Source organism: Rattus norvegicus, chromosome 2 (genome assembly GCF_036323735.1).
Source record: "Rattus norvegicus strain BN/NHsdMcwi chromosome 2, GRCr8, whole genome shotgun sequence".
Lineage (NCBI taxonomy): Eukaryota > Metazoa > Chordata > Mammalia > Rodentia > Muridae > Rattus > Rattus norvegicus.
The window spans coordinates 196,851,116-196,877,577 of NC_086020.1; the positions used below are offsets into that span (position 1 = coordinate 196,851,116).

At 39.7% G+C, this 26,462-nt stretch overlaps 2 long non-coding RNA genes across 2 annotated transcripts in view; both read right to left on the reverse strand.

Annotated features, from left to right (window-relative positions):
- Nucleotides 1-4,456: 4,456 nt before the first annotated feature.
- LOC134485947 (uncharacterized) lies at nucleotides 4,457-7,480 on the reverse strand. The gene is made up of 2 exons (XR_010064382.1): nucleotides 7,116-7,480; nucleotides 4,457-4,741 (listed from the first exon to the last, which is right to left on the reverse strand). It is a non-coding gene; the product is annotated as an uncharacterized LOC134485947 (long non-coding RNA).
- Nucleotides 7,481-17,817: 10,337 nt separating this feature from the next.
- The window catches only part of LOC120100909 (uncharacterized), a 50,758-nt gene continuing 42,113 nt past the window's right edge, over nucleotides 17,818-26,462 (reverse strand). The window contains exon 3 of the long non-coding RNA XR_005501197.2: nucleotides 17,818-19,008. This is a non-coding gene — a long non-coding RNA (uncharacterized LOC120100909). The remainder of the gene's footprint in view (nucleotides 19,009-26,462) is intronic.

The window sequence follows — 26,462 nt, forward strand, 5'->3', positions numbered from 1 at the left end:
CACATTATAAAATGAATTTGGTAGTGTTCTTTGTGTTTCTATTATGTGAAATTATTTGAGCAGTATTAGTTCTTCTTTGAAGATCTAGTTAAATTCTGTACTAAATCTAGTTACATTCTAGCCCTGGGCTTTTTTAGTCTGGAGCTTTTTAATGACTTCTTCTGTTTCTTTAGGGGTTAGGGATATTTTTAAATTGTATATATGAACAATAAGTTATTGTTTAACTTTGGTAAGTGGTTTCTACCAAGAAAATTATTCATTTTGTTTGGATTTTATAATTTTATACAGTACAGGTTTTTTTGAGTAAGACCTAATGATTTTTTGGATTTCCACATTGTCTGTTGTCCGCTCTATTCCGTTTTTTTTTTTTTTTTCTGGTTTTGTTAATTTGGATATTCTCTCTGCTTCTTTTAGTTTTAATAAGTATTTTTCTATCCTGTTGATTTTCTCAAACAACAAACTCTTTGTTTCATTGATTCATTGTATTGTTTTCTTTGTTTCAAAATTTATTGATTTCAGCCTTGAGTTTGATTATTTCCTGCCATCTACTCCTCTTGGGTATGTTTGCTTTTTTGGTGCTCTAGAACTTTAATGAACACTGTTAAATTTGTAATGTGGAATCTTACCAATTTCTTTTTTTTTCTTTTTTTTTTTTTATTAACTTGAGTATTTCTTATATACATTTCGAGTGTTATTCCCTTTCCCGGTTTCCGAGCAAACATCACCCTCCCCCTCCCTTTCCTTATGGGTGTTCCCCTCCCAAACCTCCCCCCATTGCCGCCCTCCCCCCAACAATCTAGTTCACTGGGGGTTCAGTCTTAGCAGGACCCAGGGCTTCCCCTTCCACTAGTGCTCTTACTAGGATATTCATTGCTGCCTATGAGGTCAGAGTCCAGGGTCAGTCCATGTATAGTTTTTAGGTACTGGCTTAGTCCCTGGAAGCTCTGGTTGCTTGGCATTCTTGTACATATGGGGTCTCGAGCCCCTTCAAGCTCTTCCAGGCCTTTCTCTGATTCCTTCAACAGGGGTCCTATTCTCAGTTCAGTGGTTTGCTGCTGGCATTCGCCTCTGTATTTGCTGTATTCTGGCTGTGTCTCTCAGGAGCGATCTACACCCGGCTCCTGTCGGCCTGCACTTCTTTGCTTCATCCATCTTGTCTAATTGGGTGGCTGTATATGTATGGGCCACATGTGGGCCAGGCTCTGAATGGGTGTTCCTTCAGTCTCTGTTTTAATCTTTGCCTCTCTCTTCCCTGCCAAGGGTATTCTTGTTCCCCTTTTAAAGAAGGAGTGAAGCATTCACATTTTGATCATCCGTCTTGAGTTTCATTTGTTCTAGGGATCTAGGGTAATTCAAGTATTTGGGCTAATAGCCACTTATCAATGTGTGCATACCATGTGTGTTTTTCTGTGACTGGGTTACGTCACTCAGGATAATCTTTTTCAGTTCCATCCATTTGCCTATGAATTTCATAAAGTCATTGTTTTTGATAGCTGAGTAATATTACATTGTGTAGATATACCATATTTTCTGTATCCATTCCTCTGTTGAAGGGCATCTGGGTTCTTTCCAGCTTCTGGCTATTATAAATAAGGCTGCTATGAACATAGTGGAGCATGTGTCTTTGTTATATGTCGGGCCATCTTTTGGGTATATGCCAAAGAGAGGTATAGTTGGGTCCTCAGGTAGTTCAATGTCCAATTTTCTGAGGAACCTCCAGACCAATTTCCAGAATGGTTGTACCAGTCTGCAATCCCACAAACAATGGAGGAGTGCTCCTCTTTCTCCATATCCTTGCCAGCATTTGCTCTCACTTGAGTTTTTGATCTTATCCATACTCACTGGTGTGAGGTGAAATCTCAGGGTTGTTTTGACTTGCATTTCCCTTATGATTAAAGATATTGAACATTTCTTTAGGTGTTTCTCAGTTATTCGGCATTGCTGGACTGTGAATTCTTTGTTTAGCTCTGAACTCCATTTTTAAAAGGGTTATTTGTCTTCTTGAGGTCTAACTTCTTGAGTTTTTTGTATATTTTGGATATAAGGCCTCTATCTGTTGTAGGATTGGTAAAGATCTTTTCCCAATCTGTTGGTTGCCGTTTTGTCCTAACCACAGTGTCCTTTGCCTTACAGAAGCTTTGCAGTTTTATGAGATCCCATTTGTTGATTCTTGATCTTAGAGCATAAGCCATTGGTGTTTTGTTCAGGAAATTTTCTCCAGTGCCCATGTGTTCGAGATGCTTCCCCACTTCTTCTTCTATTACTTTGAGTGTATCTGGTTTGATGTGGAGGTCCTTGATCCACTTGGACTTAAGCTTTGTACACGGTGATAAGCATGGATTGATCTGCATTCTTCTACGTGTTGACCTCCAGTTGAAGCAGCACCATTTGCTGAAAATGCTCTTTTCCATTGGATGGTTTTGGCTCCTTTGTCAAAAATCAAGTGACCATAGGTATGTGGGTTCATTTCTGGGTCTTCAATTCTATTCCATTGGTCTATCTGTCTGTCTCTGTGTCGCTTCTGTCTCCGACCCACAGAAAAGAGCGACGACACAGTGTTCTTCTCAAAGCAGTTTATTCAGGAACCTCACAGCATGCAAGCAGGAATCTTTCTTTTCTTTTCTTCTCTGTCCCCCCAGCCCCCGATCACACTCCCTTATATCCTCCCTCAACTCTGCCTTGTCAGTCCAGTCTGCGTAATCTCAGTTTATAGGTCCATGTCACATGGCCTGATCTTGCGTCATGGTGCACCCGTGCAGCTCTCTCAATGGACGTGGCTAGTTTCGGGTGTGTGAGGAAGTCAGGTGCTAGTCATGAGACTTAGCTGCAGTCCCGGGCGCCATCTTGGGACTGCTGCCACACCTGCTCTCCACATCTCCCCTGTCTTTATGTTTTTGGCAGAGAGAATGCCTGTCTTAGGTTGCCACCTATTTCAATGCCCCTTACTTGTCATCGGGAGACAAACAGCTTAGGTTTGATCCCTGTCTTAGGTTGGTGACATGCCCAGGGAGTCTTATCTGTCACTGACTACTTCTCTAGCATGCCAAGCCATACTTGAGGAGACTGTCCCATCTCCACCGCTGCAAAAGCCTGGATCATTAAGGCTTAAGTTCTGTGCTGATGAAACTGTATATGGCACATGCACCAAAAAGCCAGGACAATAATAAAAATCAGGCATAGGGCAAGTCCAGCATGTCCAGCCCATTCTTTCAGCTGTGTGGCAGCAGCAGCAATCCAATCAGCCAGTCCTCCAGCTAAGGACACGTCCACTTGGGTGGAGTTGATATGGACGATGGATTGTCTCAATTCCTGAACTAGTTGAGGAATGTTGATACCATTTTCCTGTAAGATACTGAGATATATTATGGGATAACTGAGCAGCACGACTGACATTCACAAATGGTATGGAGGTGACACACAGTCCTGAATATTTCAACTCACAACCCAATTGCATTAACTCCATCATAATAGCCGCTTGTTCCTAGAGCAAATCGACCCTTTGCTACAGCAGCAAAATTCCCGCTTTCAACTGACTATTAATATTACCCTGAACATCCAAAGTTTCTGCAACACCTGCGGATAAATTGTTTACTGCTGCTGCAGTCTGTACTGTGGAGGTAAGGGATATGGCCGCAGCAATGGCTGCGGCGGCAGAAACTGCTATAGCAGTAACAATGGCTGCAGTAATGCCAAAATCCCTTTTTGGCCTAAACAAAGTCATAGCAGATGGAGCCTGAACAGGCCAGGGTACAAATCGAGGAATCCTAGTCACAACAGCCAAAGAATATGCAGATGCATTCCAACACATGCTATAATAACAATTACCATTACTACAATTTAAAATCTTATCATCATAACTACCATTATAAATAATAAACACAAAAGGAGGCTACATACAGACAGGCATAGCCTTAAATGTAACATTTTGCCCTCCAGCACATTGAGATACAGAGGTCTCAAACCCTATAGACCCATTCTAATGAAAGCTTGCATTACCCCAACCCCCTCCCATCAGCATACTCAGAGTGGAAAGATCTGTGCAACTACCATTCACCCCACACAACAACCACACATCAAAAGGATTACTAGCTACTGCCTGAGCTGGATTTTGATAAGTCCAATTTTATCCTGAAAATGAGCTATTATGGCCTGTGCTAATATAAGGAGAAAAGGTAAAATAATTCTTTACAGCCCAAGCCACCTTTCTCGCCTGACACCCACTCCAAGGTGGAAGGGAATCACGGGTACCCTTGCAAAAGGGAACCCATCTAAGTTGAGAAGGTATGCTAGTATTGCCTTTGGAAATCATGGCAGGCCACACTCCTTGAATCAATGTGGCATTAGCTCTGGTAGTAATATTAATTGGCATAACAAATCACGCTGCTGACTGATTATACAATTGAATGCAATCACTATTCTGAGAAATATTAGAGATCATCTGAAAGCATAGCAATCCTTCTAACTAAAGCTGCATCAAATCATTTATAGGCACTATATCCCCATCCCAGGGTAGGAAGGGTAGCTATAGCAAAGCATTAGAGGAAAAAAATCGGGGAACACTTGCGTTGAATGCATCAGTGACAGGGGCTTGGGAAACACAGATAAAAGCCCCCAGCATAGGTCTTCAGCCATCACTGCAGGAATTATCGGCAACACTAGGAACATCCATAGTATCCTCCTTCCGTTCATCTTGGACCGCTCTGGTCAGCCTCTCCCGGACCCACAGCGGCTGCCGATGATCCTGGGGAAACACACAAACAGACCCTCTCGCCCAAAACAACACTGGATCAGGGTCCTGCCAAGTGACCATCCTTGCACATGACCATGCCTTTTGAAAAAGCATCAGGGTTGCCGTGAAGCTTGGCTGTGACCCGCCCATGTTCGTCCTCATTCAAAAAATTCAAAGTAAAAAGGGCAATGGCTAATCTTTCCCTAGGAGTGGAGCCAGCAGAGGCAATTCCCCCCTTTTGTTTAATTAAGTATTCCTTTAGGGTGCGATGGGCTCGTTCAATAATCCCTGCCCCTGAGGGTTATAGGGCAATCCATGAGTCAATCAAATACCCATCATTTTACAAAAGGACACAAAAGCAGAAGTATAGGCTGGCCCATTATCAGTTTTCAATTCTTTAGGCTGCCCCCAGGCACCCCAAGCTTCAAAGCAATGTGCAATCACGTGTCATGCCTTCTGTCCTGTATGTAGAGAGGCAAAAACTACTCCAGAAGCTGTATCGATGGAAACATGAAGATATTTTAACTTTCCAAATTCTGGAAAGTGGGTAACATCCATCTGCCATAGGTCTAGAGGGCGCAACCCACATAGATTGACACCCAACCCCAATCTGAGGCAATAACGGGGCACATTTTTGTCACATTTTTACAATATCTCTCACCTCTGCATGAGAAATTTTAAATCGGGAGGACAAGGTCTTGGAGTTAACATGAAAATTTTGGGCCAATGTAACAGGTGAAGCAATGAAGAAGGTCATGAATGTCCTAGAGGCTTTATCTACAATATCATTCCCGTCAGCCAAGGGTCCAGGCAATCTGGTATGAGCACAAATGTGTTGTACAAAAAAGGGTGAGCATCTCTTTAAAATTAAATCACATAAGGTAACAACTAAATTTCCAATGGTAGATTTTAAATTAACTTTGCCCACCACTTCCAAACAGAGTAACATATTAGCAGCATATTGGCTATCAGAAATCAAATTAAAAAGACCTGGAAATAATTCAAACACCTTAATCACAATTTGTAACTCAATAACTTGGGGTGATGCAGGGGGAAATTGTATGGTAACTGGTGAGGATCCTGCCACCAAATATGCTCCCTGTCTGTCTTGGAGCCATCTGTAAAGATAAACGGAGCATCTGATAAAGGATTTTTTGAAGTAATATGAGGAAAAAATCACAGGATGAGCTGTAAGCAGTTGTAGCATTGGATCTTTGGGAAAGTGATTATCAAAGTTGCCCTGAAAACTGCACCTCACAATAGCCCAATCATCTATTGAGGCTGACAACACTTCCAGCTACTTTACATTATAGGGAACTATCAAATACTTTGGCGGGATGCCAAAGTACTGTATACATTGCTGAATGCCAAGCAAGGCTAACTGAGCCACTGAGGTGGGATAATGAACAAGTGTTTTGGCTGGGGATATCTTTGGATGTATCCAGAGCAAGGGAGCTCCCTGCCATAAGACCCCCGTTGGCTGTGCTTCTGTTGGCAAGATATACAGCACAATAGGCTGTGACTCATCTTGGCGTTTCAAGGCAGCAACTTGAATACCCTGCTCCACCAAATTCAAAGCCGCTCTGGCAGCATCAGTAAGATATCTGGGAGAATTCAAGTCAGTATCACCTGGCAAAAGGTCATATAGTGGCTGCAATTGTTTATTGGTTAAAGACAACCCCATATGCACGAACTCCCTCAGCCAGCCTTTGGACAATCTTCCAGTCCAGCAGCTCATGTGTGCGATTGCCCTGCGCATCCTGAAATAAAGGAAAGCATTGGGCTCCTGGTTCTCTCCAGGTTTCCGGTTGTAAGCTACGTCCCCCCCCCCCCCCCGAGCGTACAGAGGCGGATGAGGCAGCCCCGGAGCTGATGGTTCTACCTTTAGTTTCACTGTCTCTAAGCTGTCGGCAATGATTTCCAGATTGTCTTCCGACATTTCCCCCTCGCTAGAATTTCCTTTGGTCTCTGATTTTTGAGAACATTCCCCCCTAACCTGATTTAGTGCCTCATTTCCCCTTCGGAGCTCCGTGCCACACCTTTCCTCATCCCCTATGCAATTTTTCACTAATTTCCACACTGGCAGCACTCCTTTTGATAAAACCTCCTGCTCCTTGGCAAACCTCAAATCTTTCCCTAATTTCTTCCAACTGGGCATTGTAAGATGTCCTGTCACCAGAAACCACAGAGCAACCTGGTCCACTGCTTTTAAAAAAAATTCTCTACTGTTTCTTTCTTTAGCCTGATTACTTTCGCTTTTAACAAATCCTTGATGGCTTGGCAAACTGTCTGATCTGATGTTGAGTTCCCCATTGTGCTTGGTGCGACTTATCCAAAACTGGGGACCTTATAGTCTCAATCCGAGAGCTTTTCTCATCCCACTTACCTGGGAACTTACTGGCTAGCCGCTCTGACCGCGTTGAGTTCTGAACGAAGGAGGAGGGTCCCTGTAAGGGCCACCACTTGTCCCTCTGTCTCCGACCCGCAGAAAAGAGCGATGACACAGCATTCTTCTCAAAGCAGTTTATTCAGGAACCTTACAGCATGCAAGCAAGAATCTTTCTTTTCTTTTTTTCTCTCTCCCTTTCCAGCCCCCGAGCATACTCCCTTATATCCTCCCTCAACTCTGCCTTGTCAGTCCAGTCTGCTTAATCTCAGTTCATAGGTCCATGTCACATTGCCTGATCTTGCATCATGGTGCACCTGCGCAGCTCTCACAATGGATGTGGCTAGTTTCGGGTGTATGAGGAAGTAAGGTGCTAGTCATGAGACTTAGCTGCAGTTCCAGGTGCCATATTGGGACTGCCGCCACACCTGCTCCCCACATCTCTGTACCAATACCATTCAGTTTTTATCACTATTGCTCTGTAATACTGCTTGAGTTCAGGGATAGTGATTCCCCCTGAAGTCCTTCTATTGTTGAGGATAGTTTTAGCTATCCTGGGTTTTTTGTTATTCCAGATGAATTTGCAAAGTGTTCTGTCTAACTCTTTGAAGAATTGGATTGGTATTTTGATGGGGATTGCATTGAATCTGTATATCGCTTTTGGTAAAATGACCATTTTTACAATATTAATCCTGCCAATCCATGAGCATGGGAGATCTTTCCATCTTCTGAGGTCTTCTTAAATTTCTTTCTTCAGAGGCTTGAAGTTTTTATTGTACAGATCTTTTACTTGCTTGGTTAAAGTTGAAAGGAAAATTATACAGATTTAAGGTTTAAAAATATGAAGTTAAAAGAGTATGTTTCAAAATTCACAACCTCAGGACTAAGCACTGTGAAAAGCAAGTCCAGGCAGCCCCGCCCTGCTGCTAGAACTAACAGACCATAAGAGGAAAGGAATGCAGAACAGACCAGGAGTACTGGATCTGACTCACAGGCCACCTGGCAGGAAGAGATAAGCCCCCAGCCCCCGACATCCAGGACGCCCCAAACCTGCCAATGTGTGTAGCTATACCTTATTACCTCATCATGTGAAATAGCCAATCATATGTGAACATGTCTATGTGCCTCGTTTGAATCCACCAATCCCCGTAACTATGCATCTGCTTCTGTACGCCCGCTTCTGCTTCCCCAATCCCTATAAAAGCCCCATGCTGGAGCTGCTGGGCGAGCAAGTCCTCCGAAGAGACTGTGTGCCCGCAGGTACCTGTGTTTTCCAATAAACCCTCTTGCTGATTGCATCCGAGTGGACTTGGCTCGGTCATTGGGCGCTTGGGACTCCTCCTGAGGGAAAGGTCCTCTCCAGGGGTCTTTCAAAGTCACACTGAGGTATTTTATATTATTTGGGACTATTATGAAGGGTGTCGTTTCCCTAATTTCTTTCTTGGCTGGTTTCTCTTTTGTGTAGAGGAAGGCTACTGATTTATTTAATTTTATTGCTCTTTCTATACATGTAAAGAATTGAGTAGGAATTTTGATGGGAGTTGCATTGAATCTGTAGATCGTTTTTGGCAAAATGGCCATCTTTACTATATCAATCCTGCCAATCCATGAGCACAGGAGATCTTTCTATCTTCTGAGATTTTCTTCAATTTCTTTCTTCAGAGACTTGAAATTCTTGTCATACAGATCTTTCACTTGCTTGGTTAAAGTTACACCAAGATATTTTATATCATTGGGACTATTGTGAAGAGTGGCATTTCCCTAATTTCTTTCTCAGTGTGTTTATCCTTTGTGTAAAGCTCAAAGGAAAGCTACTGTTTTGTTTGAGTTAATTTTATACCCCGACACTTTGCTGAAGTTGTTTATCAGGTTAAGTAATTCTCTGGTGGAACTTTTGGGGTCACTTAAGTATACTATCATATCTTCTGCAAACAGTGATATTTTGATTTCTTCCCTTCCAATTTTTATTCCTTTGACCTCCTTTTGGTGTCTGGTTGCTCTGCTAGGATTTGGAGTACTATATTGAATAAGTAGGGAGAGAGTGAGCAGCCTTCTCTAGCCCCTGATTTTAGTGGTATTGCTTCAAAGTTCTCTCCTTTTAGTTTGATATTAGCTACTGGTTTGTTGTATATTGCTTTTACTATGATTAGATATGGGCCTTGAATTCCTGTTCTTTCCAGGACTTTTATCATGAAGGGGTGTTGAATTTTGTCAAATGCTTTCTCAGCATCTAACACAATGAACATGTGTTTCTTATCTTTGAGCTTGCTTATATGTTGGATTACATTGGTGGATTTCCATATATTAAAACATCCCTGCATCACTGGGATGAAGCCTACTTGATCATGATGGATGATCATTTTGATGCGTTCGTGGATCCGGTTTGCAATAATTTTATTAATTATTTTTGCATAAATATTCATAAGCGGAATTGGTTTGAAGTTCTCTTTCTTTTTTGGTTCTTTGTGTGATTTCGGTATAAGAGTAATTGTGGTTTCATAGAAGGAATTTGGTATTGGTTCATCTGTTTCTATTTTGTGGAATAGTTTGGACAGTATTGGTATGAGCTCTTCTATGAAGGTCTGACATCATTCTGCACTAAACCCATCTGGTCCTGGGCTCTTTTTGGTTGGGAGACTTTTGATAACTGTTTCTATTTCTTTAGGAGGTATGCGGTTGTGTACATGGTTTATTTGTTCCTGATTTAACTTTGGTACCTGGTATCTTTCTAGAAATTTGTTCATTTCCTCCAGATTTTCCAGTTTTGTGGAATATAGGCTTTTGTAGTAGGACCTGATGATTTTTTCAGTTTCTTCAGATTCTGTTGTTATGTCTTCCTTTTCATTTCTGATTTTGTTAATTTTGAAACACTCTCTATGACCTCTGGATAGTCTGGCTAAGGGTTTTTCTATCTTGTTCATTTTCTCAAGAACCAGCTCCTGGTTTGGTTGATTCTTTGTATTGTCCTTTTCATTTCTCCTTGGTTGATTTCAGCCCTGAGTTTGCTTATTTCCTGCCTTCTACTCCTCTTGGGTTTATTTCTTTCTTTCTGTTCTAGAGCTTTTAGGTATGCTGTCAAGCTGCTGATGTATTCTCTCTCTGTCTTTCTCTGTCTCTCTCTGTCTCTCTCTCTGTCTCTCTCTCTGTCTCTCTCTCTCTGTCTCTCTCTCTCTCTCTGTCTCTCTTTCTTGCAGACACTCAAAGCTATGAGTTTTCCTCTTAACACTGCTTTCATTGTGTCTCATACATTTGTGAATGTTATATCTTCATTTTCATTAAATTCTAAGAAATCTTTAATTTCTTTATTTCTTCCTTGATGAAGCTGTCATTGAGTAGAGCATTTTTCACCTTCCATGTATTTATTGTTGTTATTGAAGACCAGTCTTAGTGCGTAGTGATCTGATAGGTTGCATGGGATTATTTCTATCTTCCTGTATCTGTTGAGGCCTGTTTTGTGAACAATTATATGGTTATTTTGGCGAAGGTACTATGTGGTGCTGAGAAGGAAGTATATCCTTTTGTTTTAGGGTGGAATATTCTATAAATATCTGTTAAATCCAGTTGGTTCGTAACTTCTGTTAGTTTCTCTATGTCTCTGTTCAATTTCTGTTTCCATGATGTGTCCATTGATGAGTGGAGTGTTGAAAGCTCCTACTATTATTGTGTGAGGTACAATGTGTGCTTTGAGCTTCAGTAAGGTTTCTTTTATGAATGTAGGTGTCCTTGCATTTGGCGCATAGATATTTAGGATTGAGAGTTCATCCTGGTCGATTTTTCCTTTGATGAACATGAACTGTCCTTCCTTATCTTTTTTAATGACTTTTGGTTGAAAGTCAATTTTATTGATATGAGAATGGCAACTCCTACTTGTTTCTTTAGGCCATTTGCTTGGAAAGTTGTTTTCCAGCTATTATCTCTGCTGTAGTTTCTGTCTTTGTCTCTTAGGTGTGTTTCCTGCATGCAGCAAAATGCTGGGTCCTCTTTACATATTCAGTCTGTTAGTATACATCTTTTTATTGAGTTCATCAATGTTAAGAGATATTAAGGAATAGTGGTTGTAGCTTCCTGTTACTTTCATTATTAGAGGTAGAATTATGTTTATTTGTCTCTCTTTTGGTTTCATTGCAAGGAAATTATATTCTTGCTTTCTGTACAGTGTAGTTTCTTTCCTTGTGCTGGAGTTTTCCATCTATTTTCCTTTGTAGGGCTGAGTTTGTAGAAAGATATTGTGTAAATTTGGTTTTGTCATGGAATTTCTTGGTTTCTCCATCTATATTAATTGAGAGTTTTGCTGGATACATTACCATTGGCTGGCATTTGCTTTCTCTTTAGGTCTGTATGACATCTGTCAGGGTCTTCTGAATTTCATAGTCTCTGATGAGAAGTGTGGTGTAATTCTTATAGGTCTTCTTTTGTATGTCACTTGACCTTTTCCCCTTACTGCTTTTAATATTCTTTCTTTGTTTTGTGCATTTGATGTTTTAATTATAATGTGACAGGAGGAATTTCTCTTCACGTCCAATCTATTCGGAGTTCTGTAGGCTTCTTTTATATTTATAGGCATCTCTTTCTTTAGGTTAGGGAAGTTTTCTTCTATAATTTTGTTGAATATATTTACTAGCCCTTTAAGTTGGGAGTCTTTACTTTCTTCTATTCCTATTATCTTTAGGTTTTATCTTCTCATTGTGTTCTGGATTTCCTAGATGTTTTGGGCTAGGAACTTTTTGGTTTTTTTTTTTAAGATCCAATTGATAAGATATTATTGCCCACCTTAATGTACAAAGCCCAGTGCCACCCACCTCTTAAGAACATTAATAACAACCTGAAAATACACAGAGTGGAATTTTAATGTCACCTGCCATGGTTTCTCTCCCTCCTGTCCTTTCTCTCCTTTCTGTTCCAGTTTCCTCCTCTTCCTTTAAACTTCTGTCCCACCCATCCTTCCATCTCATTCAGTGTCAGGCCTCCTTCTATCCTGTACCTTCCCCTCACCTGTATTTTACAAATTCAGTGGGGAGAAGGTTCTGATGAAGTCATCTAAGTCCTGAGTACTTTGCTAGGCAGCTGTCTTTGGGACAGTGTAATTAGCATCAAAATACAGATAACTCCAGGGCAAACAACAACCATTTCCCCTTTTGTCCAGTTAAAAGACCTTTTCACTTATGTATAAATTGAGTACAATTATTACCATTCTACGGTTGATAAAATATATGATATACTCAACACCTAGTCCATCACTTTATCAGTTAAACAGAATCTTTAGTTATCCATTAAAGCTTAAGAAAGGCTTAAAAATCTATTATATCTTGGCTAGCTTGTATACTATCTGATAACTATCCAGTAAAATATGTATTTCCAGAGTTAAACAGCCTGGTAGGCTATGAGACTATAATCAGTCTCCAACCCTGTCAGAAATCTGAGAAAGATAAAGTGTCTATACACATAGGAAGTCTAATATGGCTTCCAGAACTGAGAGGTTGTAGAGACAAATCTCCACCTGCATAGTCCCCTGTTAGCAACATTCGAGCACAAGTCTTCGGCCTTCTGGTCCAAAATCAACTGATAGACTCTAGAAATGCAGATTTTTTTAAAAGATTTATGTATGTATGTATGTATGTATGTATGTATGTATGTATTTATTTATTTATATATTTATATGACTACACTGTAGCTGTCTTCAAACACACCAGAAGAGGGCATTGGATCTCACTACAGATGGTTGTGAGTCACCATGTAGTTGCTGGGAATTGAACTCAGGACCTCTGGAAGAGCAGTCAGTGCTCTTAACCATTGAGCCAACTCTCCAGCCCCAGAAATGCAGATATTTGAAGGGATGATCACCCTGTCTTGGCAGAGCTTATCAGTCAACTATTCTGCATAATTTGTCCTTTTTGGACAGTATTAATCTGCAGATGAAATAGTCAGTTTTGTCCAGTGTCTGCCTAGCCACAAAGTATTGCCTCATCTGGAGGTAGAGATGTTCAAATTCTTCATTAAATCCGCCAAAGTGGAACTGATAGGAGCAGATATATCTCAACAAAAGATAAATAACTTTAAATCTCAAATTTTGTGGATTTCTGAAGTTTTTGAAAACCATATACCTATATAAGACAATCTGGACTGTTGTCTTTATATCTTAATATTATCTTGAAAGTACTTTCACAAAGTCAGAGCCATGAATTTGCTATTTGGCCCTTAACTCACAGGTGTAATCAACTCATAAGTTTGTAATGATTATCATTAGAAGGACTGGCTTGTACTTTTAAACTCTTTTAATAAATAAATTCTATACCAAAGCAAAGATAAGATTTTAGCTTAGTTACCAAATTAGATTATGACTGTACAACTCAATATAGCTAATTCCTCCCTGTTAAATTACAACCATATTATATTCCTCATAAAACCAACTTTAGAATAACTGCTTTCAGTCCCCCAAAAGTCTAGGGAATTGGGGCAATGACTCCTCCATAACTTCTACAAGCTGTACATGGGCATTGAGATATCCTTGGGGGTAAGGGGGTAGGAAGAATGAAGCAAATGCTGTAGCCATATGTGTCCTGACTGGACCCAGCTGAAAGTCCTTGAGACCAGGAATGCAAGTAGGCACACTCTAAAATACAACTCTCAAGACAAAAGTTTAGAATCAAGATATCTTTTTGTTTGATTCTCCTGAATCAATTTTTTTCAGGCGGTCTACCTCTATCAAATCTGATCAGTATGACTCTGTGAGGTTTCCAGAACCTAATCACACTTTTTAAAAACAGAAAGATAAAATCTTTCACCCAAAATACTGTGTTCCTTAGTCTGTAACCAGGAAAGCTTGTATCTTGCACTCTCTTCCAGAGTAATACAACCATAAAACTCAAAGTCACATCCATTACAAAGATTAAACAATTTCTTTTCAAAAAAGGAAGTAAGCTAAACAATGAGCCTGATAGGCTTTTGTACTCTATGATATCAGGAAATGAACCTAAAATTCCTGTGGAGCCCACATTAAGAGAATCGAGCTCCTGTTGTGGTAGGTATCAAGAATAACTACAAACCCTCGCTAGTCGGCATCAATGAGACATATGGTCTTTAGCGGGGTAATTCATAAAACAAACCAAATATCTTCTACCAATTCTAATATCAATAAGCAACATAGCAAACCAGGACTTTAGTTCAAAATATATTGATCTGTTAAGTTCTCTACCCGGAGTCACAGATTTTTCTTTAACCTTAATAACTTGTGAATACCTTCTATCAATTCCAATATCAATAAGCAACTTAAAAATCAGCATTTTAGACCAACATATATCTGTCTGTTAAGCTCTCTACTCATAGCCACAGATTTTTATTTAACCTTAATAACTTCTATAATACATGTCTGCATTTACTCTGCCTGGTGTACAGACATTTATCACAACTCTCTACTTGGAGTTAGTGACTAAATTTTCCCTATCTGAGTTCTGAACCGTGGATGAAAATCCCCACCTGATTCAGGTAATCTCTTTACTCTCTTCTTTCTAAAAACAAACTTAATCACCTTTTAATAATACCTTTAATTAAGAATTAGCTTGTCTAACTAGGATTTCAACTCAAAATTCCCATGGAGGACACATTAAAAGGAATATGAGTATCCTGAAATTAGAGATTAAAAGTCAGAGTTTAATTTCTAACTCTCTGATCTGCCATTACTTATCTCACAGTCTGAGACCTATAGCCTGCCAGCCCAGGCTACCTTCATGTTTCTTTTTTTGAATTCCCTCCCTTGAAATATCACATGACTCAACATGGCGCTGGCCTCCTCTTACTTAGAAAATAAAACTTTCAACTCTTAGGATTACTAGTAGATTCTTGCCCATCACATTGGTTCACCATCTGTTGTTGTAAAAATATAAAAAATAAAAAAAATATGATTGTCTTTTACCTTGATAGGTCCAACACCGCAGTGCCTCAAGATATCTGCTGGATATCTTGCCAGAAGCACACATTCCAATTCCCTGTCAGCCCAGACCAGCTGCCCCACACTCCCTTACACTTAAATCTTCACATGAAAGAACAAACAACACAATAACCTTAGATCTAATTGATCAAATACAATTGCCCACCTTAACATACAAAGCCCAGTACCATCCATCCCTTAAGAACATTAATAATAACTTGTAAATACACAGAGTAGAATCTTAATGTCGCCTGCCATGGCTTTTCTCCCTCCTGTCCTTTCTCTCCTTTCTTTTTTTCTTTTTTGTTTTTTCTTAAGAATAGGTTGAAAATACAATTATACACTGGCTTTTACAGTTCTGCCTTTCCACAGCTTTTTTTTTAAATCTTAGTCTTCAGCAATAATACATTCTTTCCATTTTACTTCAACCTGTTTATAAAGTTACAGATTCATCACCATCTACTTTGAGCAGCCCAGGAAAGGTGATTAGCATGATCTCTACAGACAAAGGCTTCTTTGCAGTAGGAATCTGATTTTAGATTGAAGCACTAGCTACCCAGAATACACACTTTCTGTTTGTGTAAGAATTGTCAAAACAGGCTTCTGGTAGGCTTTGGACAAAGAGGCTGCCATTTGCCACTGTTTGATTCATACCAAATTCTATCTTCCCATTGGACTTTCATAGGGATCAATGGCCATGTTAGTCACTAGATGATCAGAATTTACATCCAGATTCCTATCCTACCAACATTAGGGAATTTCCTCTCTATTTTCTAGAAACAGTTTAATGCAGCAATGGGCACCTTTTTTCAAGTTACACAATTTTGATATTTTGATGATAATTGCATTGAATATGTAGATTAATTTTCATATGAGAGCATTTCATATGGTAGCATATAACATTGGTTGTTCCAATCCATGAGCATTGGACTTTCCCTTTTGGATATTTTAAACTTTTCTTTGTAGACGCCTTTCACTTTCTTGTCTTATTACAGTATTTTTGAGGCAATTATAAATAGGATTCTTCCCTATTTTTTCCTCAGTGTACCTGGTATCAGTATACAGAAAGGTCATTGATTATTTTTGTGTGTGTAAATTTTGGATCCAGAAACTTTATAGAAAATATTTATTAGTTAAAATGTTTTCTGGAAGAGCATTAAGGGTCTCATGTATAGAATAATATTATTGACTATTTATGGTCTCATGTATAGATTCATACCATTGAACATTTAGGATCTAGTGTTTAGAATCTTATTGAACATTTAAGGTCTCATGTATAGGGTCCTGTTAGTGAACAATTAGGATTTAATGTATACAATCATTGAACATTTAGGGTCTCAAATAGTAGGACTATATCAGACCTGTCTTCCATCAATATAATTAATGATGCAAAGGCTTTTTAATGTTTTAAAGTTTAGGGCTTTCATCTTGGGCTCATCTAACTTAACTTGACTAATCCTGGCACAATGTCCTGCTATTTGGCCAGCTCTACCACTCTGCTCCACTCTGGTCGATCAGTTCATCTGGTCCACTGGCTGAATCTCCCACATCTGCCTCTCTTCCCATCCTCCTTCTCTCTCTCGGAAGTTCTGCCTTCAACTTCCTACCCAGATATTGGCCACAAGCTCTTTATTATAGCCCATTGGATACAAATCTAGATTGCCTTAGGCAGGTGAGGAAGACGTAATATTTACAAAATATGAGACTGACGAAATACCAAAATCCTGCCAGCATTCTTCTCTTTGAATTAACAATTGACTATAAAGGGGCACACCTCTACACAGTATTCTCTAAAAGTCTCATGTATAGAATTATATCATGCTCAAAAAGAGTACTTAAACTTCCTTTTGTATGGTTTTCTTGTCACTTTTAAATTAATTTTATTTATTTACACCTCAATTTGTTGCTCCTCTTCCAAATTCCCCTTCCCAAAGTTCTTCACCCCATCCTCCCTCCCTTTGGCTATGAGAGAGTGCTACCCCATCCTTGGCATCCCTCTTCCTTGGGGTATCAATTCTCTACTGGATTAGGCACATCCTCTCCCACTGAGGACAAATAGGGCAGTCCTCTGATAATATGTGCTGGGGGACTTGGACCAGCCTGTGTGTATGCTCTTTAGTTGATAGTGTAGTCTCTGGGAGCTCCCAGGGGTCCAAGTTAATTGACATTGTTCCTGTTATATGGGTTTGCCATCTCCTATAGCTCCTTCAGTCCTTCCCCTACTCTTCCCTAGGGGTTCTCTGACCTTAGTCTAATGGTTGGCTATAAGTATCTGCATCTGTCTTAGATACTGGTAAGATCTCTCAGAGGACAACTATGTTAGGTGTCAGCCTGCAAGCACAATAATAATATTATTATCATCAATAATATTGACATGTTTTGGTGGCCACCCATGGGTTGTTTCCCAAGTTGGGCTGGTCAATAGTCAGCCATTGCTTCTGTCTCTGCTGCATTTTTGCCCCTGCATTTCATTTGACAGGAACAGTTCTGGGTCAAAACATTCGAAGGTAGGTTAATGTCCCCATATCTCCACAGAGGGCCCTGTCTAACTACTAGATGTGTTCTCTTCAGGTTTCATCTCCCGATGTTGGGCATTTTGGCTAAGGTCAATAGAATATAGTTTATTCAAGGCATGGGGAGGGGAATTAAGAGGATAGTAGGGGCAGAGAAAGGAAGAGATGGGGGGGAGTTGGGCCATGAGCATGTGGAGAGGGGGGAAGGGAATGGGAAGAGAAGGGACAAAGGTGAAAGGGGGTAAGAGCAGGAAAGCAAGAGCCATTGTTTGAATTTTTAACTTTTAATTTTTTTAGATTTTTTACACAAGAGTTGTACATTTACATTATTTTCTTACATTATTTCCACCCCATATTCTCTGCCTTCCATCCCTCATAAGCACCCCTACTATTTCTCAAATTTACAACCTCTCCATATATCCCACTGCCACTAAGTCCATTTGATGTTGCTAGTATGGATATGTATTTAGGGCTGAACCCTCAGTATTAGATAACCTATCAGGGAGCTCCTCCCAGGGAAAAACTGATTTTCACTCTCTCAGAACCCATTGATTGCCTATAGTAGGTGTGAAGCCTTATGAAATTTACCCCATTCATGCTGGCCTGCCATCTGGTGTCAGTATATAGGTCTTGTTTAGGCAACTTTATTGCTGCAATTTCACAGGTGCAGCTTTCCTGTAATGTCTAAAAGACACTTTCTACCAACAAGTATTCTGGTCCTTAGGCTATTATAATATTTCTATTCCCATTTTTATGATTATCTCTAAGTCATAGCAGTTGTATTACAGATTTATTAGTTGTGGTTGAGTAGTCATACTGTGGTCACTTACTCTTTACAATTTAACTAGTTATGGATCACTATAGTAGCCTCACTCTGCTGCAATTCTTTAATGGGGGATGAGAGCTACAAACATATATCTTTTAATTAAAAAAGTTACATACTTAGAATATAATCAGATATCCTTAGCCATTATGGAACTGTAAATTAAAATGGATTTGAGAGTTCATCTTATCTTAGTTGTAGTGTCTAAAATAAAACACCTGACAACAAATATCAGGGAGGAGGTGGGGAAAGGGGAAAAAACTAGTGAAGCTACTATAAAACTGAGGATGAGAAATTCTCCAAAAAGCTAAAAGTAGATCTACCTTATAATTCAGCTCCTTGGTATATGCTCAAAGGACTTGACATCCTACATATGCTACATACATACAAATCGCCTACATCTAGTCTATACTTGTTCTTCATTTGGTGATTCAATATCAGAGAGGCTCTAAGTATCCAGGTTAGTTGACTTTGGTAGTCTGCGGAGTCTCTATGCTCTTCTGGTCCCTCAATACTTCCCCTTATTCTTCCACAAAATTCTCCAAGCTCCATTTAATGTTTGGCTGTGGATCTCTGCATCTGTTTCTGTCACCAGCTGGGTGAAGCTTCTCAGAGGACAGCTATGCTAGGATCCTGTCAACAAAGCATAACAGAGTATTATTGTCAGAGATTGGTTTTTGCTCATGAGATGGGTCTCAATTAGTTGGCCATTCCCTCCATCTCTGCTCTATTTTTGCCCTGCACATCTTATAGGCAGGACCCAATTTAGGTGGAAGGTTTTGTGAGTGGGTTGCTGTCCTTATTTCTTGATTGGGGTACCTGCCTGGCTATATGATATGGCCACATCAGGATTCATATCTTCCACTATTAAAAGATTCAGTTACAGTCATCCAAATAGACATCTGGAGACATGCCACTTCTATCCCAGGTCTCTGGCATGTTCTAAAGATACCTTCAACCACCAGTGATTTCTATTCTTTCTCCCCTGCTCTCCCTACATCTGATCCCCCTTGTTCCCCTCCCCTCTCCTAAGTTCCTTTACCAAGTACCAGGCTCTGCTTGGCTAGAAGGGGTGTTTGGGAGCAACAGAAGAAATATATTCTACACGAGATGGCTTTCTACATAGCTTTCTGCTCTAGACATCTCTTTCTTGCTAGAAAAATTTGTAAAAGCTTTGTGGATAGCTCATGGGTTTTATGACCAAGGTCAGAAAAGCTTCCAGAAAAAAATTCTTGGATTTTCTGAAATCCTGCTGGAAAAACTCTAAGAAAGGTGTTTTCATTCTCCAAGCAGTTCTTTCTGGATAGCTCTTTCTTGCAGATCAAAGACAAGTCTTTTATTTGGATATTAATTCTATAATTTACTCTAAGTTCCAATCTGTTTATTTCAAGAGTGAGCATTTTATGACCATAGCTCCTTGATTCTTGAGAAAAGACAGCAAGTACATTTTTAACATTGTAAATGAATTCAGAGATCTGCCTGCCTTTGTAAGAACAGACAATAAGTTAGCTGCATGGGTTCTCACTCTGAGAGCCTTCTGAGATCATCCTTCTGCCTCGGCCTAAACTCACTCATTCCCAAACTGCCCTTGAACTCAGGAATCTACCTACCTTTGTAAGCACAAACAATAAAATTAGGTGGGTGCGATCTTGCACTGAAATCACCACTCCCCACTTCTCTTTATCTTCTTTCTTAATAACTTTCTGACAAGCTGGATCATAGTACAGCTGCCTCTGGGTTTTTAGGTCCATGAAGCCCCACATATAATTTATATTGCATGCTTCTATTTTAATTAGTTGAAAATTCCTGTTTATATTTTTGAACTCATATTTTTAGAGTTCTTTCCCACAGTCTTAAGGGCTGTCATGAAGGTCACAACATTTACCATTTTACTTAAGACATTAGACACACCCTTGCACCCCAAAGTCCTCTGCTTCTGATTATCAGAGTAAATAACATTGGCAGGGAAAACATCTCCAGTAGTAGTAGTAAAAAGTGAATGATGTACATTATTATACAAGCAAGCCTTGTACCTAGCAACCATCAACATGTATGGAGGCCCATGTACTGATACCTCTTCTCAAGAGGCAGGAACTGTGTTGCACCATCCATTCTACATGGCCATGCAGGACTCAAAATTTTCTCCCTCCATCTAACTCTGATCTATATTATGTCCCATTCTGAGAAAGATTCAACCATTCTCTCTTAGTTCATCCTTGTTATTTGGCTTCTTGTGTCTGTGGATTGTAGTATGATATTCCTGCACTTTATGGCTGATATCCACTTACAAGTAAGTACATACCATATATGTTCTTTTGGGCCTGGATTACCTCATTAAGGATGATATTTACTAGTTCTATCCATTTGCCTGCAAATTTCCTGATATCCTTGTTTTTAATAGTAGAGTAGTACTCCATTGTGTGAATGAAGAACATTTTGTTTATCCGTTATTTAGTTGAGGGATATCTACATTGTTTCCAGTTCCTGGATATTATTAATAAAGCTGATGAACATAATTGATCAAGTGTCCTTTGGTATGATGGAGCAGCTTTTGAATATATGCTGAAAAGAGTTGTTGTACAACTTTACACTCACACCAGAAGTGGAGAAATGTTTCCTTTGCTGCACATCCTTGTCAGCAGCAAGGTTCTGTGAGTTTTTACCTTAGCCATTTTTATGGGTGTGAGGTAGAATCTCAAAGTTGTTTTGATATGCATTTCTGTGATGACTAAAAATATCGAACATTTCTTTGTTTCTCAGCCATTAGACATTCCTCTGTTGAAAATTCTGTTTAACTCTCCACCTACTTTTAGTTGGGTTATTTGGGCTGTTGGTGTCTAACATCATGAGTCCTTTATGTATTTTGGATATTAGCCCTCTGTCTGATATAGTGTTGGTGAAGGTCTTTTTCCAATCTATAGGTTGCCATTTTGTTCTGTTGACAATGTCCTTTGACTTACAAAGCTTTTCAGTTTCATGAGGTTCCATTCATTAATTGTTAATCTTAGTGCCTAAGCCATTGGTGTCCTGTTTAGGAAGTTGTCTTCATTACCAATGAGGTCCAGGCTATCCCACACTTTCTTTTCTATTAGATTTAGTGTTGAGGGACATCTAGTTTATTTTCCAATTCTGGCTATTACCCATAAAGCTGACATGAAGCTAATTTAGCAAGTGTGTTTGTGGGATATTGAAACTTCCTTTGGATATATGCCTCAGAGTGGTATAGCTGGGTCTTGAAGTAGAATTATTCCATTTTCTGGGAAACTGCTAAATTGATTTCCAAAGGGGTTATACAGGTTTGTACTCCCACAAGGATGAAGAACTGTTCCTCTTGCTCCACAACCTGGCCAGCATGTGCTATCACTTGAGTGTTTGATCTTAGCCTCTGTGATGGGTTTAAAAATAGAACCTCATATTTATTTTGATTTGTATTTTCCTGAGGACTGAGAACTTTGATCATTTCTTTAAATGCTTCTCCAGCATTTGAGATTCCTCTGTTTAACTCTGTGCCACCAATTTTAATGGGGTTTTTGTGTGTCTAACTTCTTGAATTATTTGTAAATTTTAGATAAAGCCCTCTGGCAGATGTAAGGGTAGCAAAGACACTTTCCCAATTTGAAGCCTGACAGTTTATCTTATTGACAGTGTCTTTTACCTTACTTTGCAGTTTCCTGATTCCTCATTTATCCAGTTTTAGTGTTAGAGTTTAAGCCACTGGTGTTCTGTCCAATATATTGTTTCCTGTGCCAATGCATTCAAGGGTATTTTCCACTTTCTCTTCTATGAGATTTAGTGTATCTGGTTTTATGTCCAGGCCCTTAATCTGCTTGGACTTGAGTTTTGTGCAGTGATAATTATAGATCTATTTTCATTTTTCTACATGTAGACAACCAGGTAGTTCAACATCATTATTCAAGAAACTTTCATTTTTGCATTGTATGGTTTTGGCTTCTTTATCAAAAATTAACTGTCCATAGGTGTTGGGCTTTACTTTTATATCTTGGATTTGATTCCATTGATCAGTGTGTCTATTTCTGGACTAATACCATGCAGTTTCTATCACTATTGCTCTATAGTACAACTTGAGGTAAGGAGTGGTGATTCATCCCAAAGTTCTTTTACTGTTAAAAATTGTTTTGACTATCCTGGGTTTTTTTCTTTTTCCCTGTGAAGTAGAGAATTGCTATTTCAAGTTCTATAAAAATATAGTGTTGGGATTTTAGTGGGAATTGCATTGAATCTGTAGATTGCTTTTGTAAAGATGACCATTTTCACTATATTAATCTTACCTATCCGTGAGCATTGGTAATCCTTCCATATTCTGAGGTCTTCTTCAATTGCTCTCTTCTTGGACTTGAAGTTCTTGTCATACAGTTTTTTCACTTGTTTGGATAGAGTTATACCAAGATATTTTCTATTATTTGTGGCTATTGTAATGGGTGCTGGTTTAAAGAGGGAAATATTAAAATTGGGGTTTTCCATCTCATGCTATGCTGGAAACCGAAGGGCCAACTGGCACCAGTGCGGTGATCTCATCTAGGTAGACTCTTTGGCCCAGAGCTCCCAAAATGTCTCCACCGAACTTGCTAAGTTCCCATTGTGGGTTGCTGCCATGTGACTATTAAAAGGAATGGATAATTACAGGACAATTTGTCTTATTTTTAAGATATTGATAGCTACCTGTGTCTATTTAAAGACACACAGATTTGGGTCATCCTTCTCTTTCTCCATTTTACTCCTCCATATTCTTTGTCCAGTCTCCCCACTCCCCACCCAGTTATTGGTCCCCTGAAACTTTTATTCATTAGGGGAAGTCTTTTCCTCACTGGTTCCCTAATTTCTTTTTTTTTAATTTATTTAATACATAATAATAATTCTTTGGTTTCTGGGTAAACATCCCCCTCCCTCCTCCCCTTCCTTATGGGTGTTCCCCTCCCAACCATCCCCCCATTGCCACCCTCCCCCCAACAGTCTAGTTCACTGGGGGTTCAGTCTTAGCAGGACCCAGGGCTTCCCCTTCCACTGGTGCTCTTACTAGGATATTCATTGCTACCTATGGGGTCCGAGTCCAGGGTCAGTCCATGTATAGTATTTAGGTAGTGGCTTAGTCCCTGGAAGCTCTGGTTGCTTGGCATTGTTGTACATATGGGGTCTCGAGCCCCTTCAAGCTCTTCCAGTTCTTTCTCTGATTCCTTCAACGGGGGTCCTATTCTCAGTTTAGTGGTTTGCTGCTGGCATTCGCCTCTGTATTTGCAGTATTCTGGCTGTGTCTATCAGGAGCGATCTACATCCGGCTCCTGTCGGTCTGCACTTCTTTGCTTCATCCATCTTGTCTAATTGGGTGGCTGTATATGTATGGGCCACATGTGGGGCAGGCTCTGAATGGGAGTTCCTTCAGTCTCTGTTTTAATCTTTGCCTCTCTCTTCCCTGCCAAGGGTATTCTTGTTCCCCTTTTAGAGAAGGAGTGTAGCATTCACATTTTGATCATCCGTCTTGAGTTTCATTTGTTCTAGGCATCTAGGGTAATTCAAGCATTTGGGCTAATAGCCACTTATCAGTGAGTGCATACCATCTATGTCTTTCTGTGTTTGAGTTAGCTCACTCAGGATGATATTTTCCAGTTCCAACCATTTGCCTACGAATTTCATAAAGCTGTTGTTTTTGATAGCTGAGTAATATTCCATTGTGTAGATGTACCATATTTTCTGTATCCATTCCTCTGTTGAAGGGCATCTGGGTTCTTTCCAGGTTCTGGCTATTATAAATAAGGCTGCGATGAACATTGTGGAGCACGTGCCTTTTTTATATGTTGGGGCATCTTTTGGGTATATGCCCAAGAGAGGTATAGCTGGATCCTCAGGCAGTTCAATGTCCAATTTTCTGAGGAACCTCCAGACTGATTTCCAGAATGGTTGTACCAGTCTGCAATCCCACCAACAATGGAGGAGTGTTCCTCTTTCTCCGCATCCTCGCCAGCATCTGCTGTCACCTGAGTTTTTGATCTTAGCCATTCTCACTGGTGTGAGGTGAAATATCAGGGTTGTTTTGATTTTCATTTCCCTTATGACTAAAGATGTTGAACATTTCTTTAGGTGTTTCTCAGCCATTCGGCATTCCTCAGCTGTGAATTCTTTGTTTAGCTCTGAACCCCATTTTTTAATAGGGTTATTTGTCTCCATGCGGTCTAACTTCTTGAGTTCTTTGTATATTTTGGATATAAGGCCTCTATCTGTTGTAGGATTGGTAAAGATCTTTTCCCAATCTGTTGGTTGCCGATTTGTCCTAACCACGGTGTCCTTTGCCTTACAGAAGCTTTGCAGTTTTATGAGATCCCATTTGTCGATTCTTGATCTTAGAGCATAAGCCATTGGTGTTTTGTTCAGGAAATTTTTTCCAGTGCCCATGTGTTCCAGATGCTTCCCTAGATTTTCTTCTATAAGTTTGAGTGTATCAGGTTTGATGTGGAGGTCCTTGATCCACTTGGAATTAAGCTTTGTACAGGGTGATAAGCATGGATCAATCTGCATTCTTCTACATGTTGCCCTCCAGTTGAACCAGCACCATTTGCTGAAAATGCTATCTTTTTTCCATTGGATGGTTTTGGCTCCTTTGTCAAAAATCAAGTGACCATAGGTGTGTGGGTTCATTTCTGGGTCTTCAATTCTATTCCATTGGTCTATCTGTCTGTCTCTGTACCAATACCATGCAGTTTTTATCACTATTGCTCTGTAATACTGCTTGAGTTCAGGGATAGTGATTCCCCCTGAAGTCCTTTTATTGTTGAGGATAGTTTTAGCTATCCTGGGTTTTTTGTTATTCCAGATGAATTTGCAAATTGTTCTGTCTAACTCTTTGAAGAATAGGATTGGTATTTTGATGGGGATTGCATTGAATCTGTAGATCGCTTTTGGTAAAATGGCCATTTTTACTATATTAATCCTGCCAATCCATGAGCATGGGAGATCTTTCCATCTTCTGAGGTCTTCTTCAATTTTTCTTCAGTGTCTTGAAGTACTTATTGTACAGATCTTTTACTTGCTTGGTTAAAGTCACACCGAGGTACTGTATATTATTTGGGTCTATTATGAAGGGTGTCGTTTCCCTAATTTCTTTCTCGGCTTGTTTCTCTTTTGTGTAGAGGAAGGCTACTGATTTATTTGAGTTAATTTTATACCCAGCCACTTTGCTGAAGTTGTTTATCAGCTTTAGTAGTTCTCTGGTGGAACTTTTGGGATCACTTAAATAAACTATCATATCATCTGCAAATAGTGATATTTTGACCTCTTCTTCTCCGATATGTATCCCCTTGACCTCCTTTTGTTGTCTGATTGCTCTGGCTAGAACTTCAAGAACTATATTGAATAAGTAGGGAGAGAGTGGGCAGCCTTGTCTAGTCCCTGATTTTAGTGGGATTGCTTCAAGTTTCTCTCCATTTAGTTTAATGTTAGCAACTGGTTTGCTGTATATGGCTTTTACTATGTTTAGGTATGGGCCTTGAATTCCTATTCTTTCCAGGACTTTTATCATGAAGGGCTGTTGAATTTTGTCAAATGCTTTCTCAGCATCTAATGAAATGATCATGTGGTTTTGTTCTTTCAGTTTGTTTATATAACGGATCACGTTGATGGTTTTCCGTATATTAAACCATCCCTGCATGCCTGGGATGAAGCCTACTTGATCATGGTGGATGATTGTTTTGATGTGCTCTTGGATTCGGTTTGCCAGAATTTTATTGAGTATTTTTGCGTCGATATTCATAAGGGAAATTGGTCTGAAGTTCTCTTTCTTTGTTGGGTCTTTGTGTGGTTTAGGTATAAGAGTAATTGTGGCTTCATAGAAGGAATTCGGGAGTGATCCATCTGTTTCAATTTTGTGGAATAGTTTGGATAATATTGATATGAGGTCTTCTATGAAGGTTTGATAGAATTCTGCACTAAACCCGTCTGGACCTGGGCTCTTTTTGGTTGGGAGACCTTTAATGACTGCTTCTATTTCCTTAGGAGTTATGGGGTTGTTTATCTGGTTTATCTGCTCCTGATTTAACTTCGGTACCTGATATTTGTCTAGGAAATTGTCCATTTCCTGT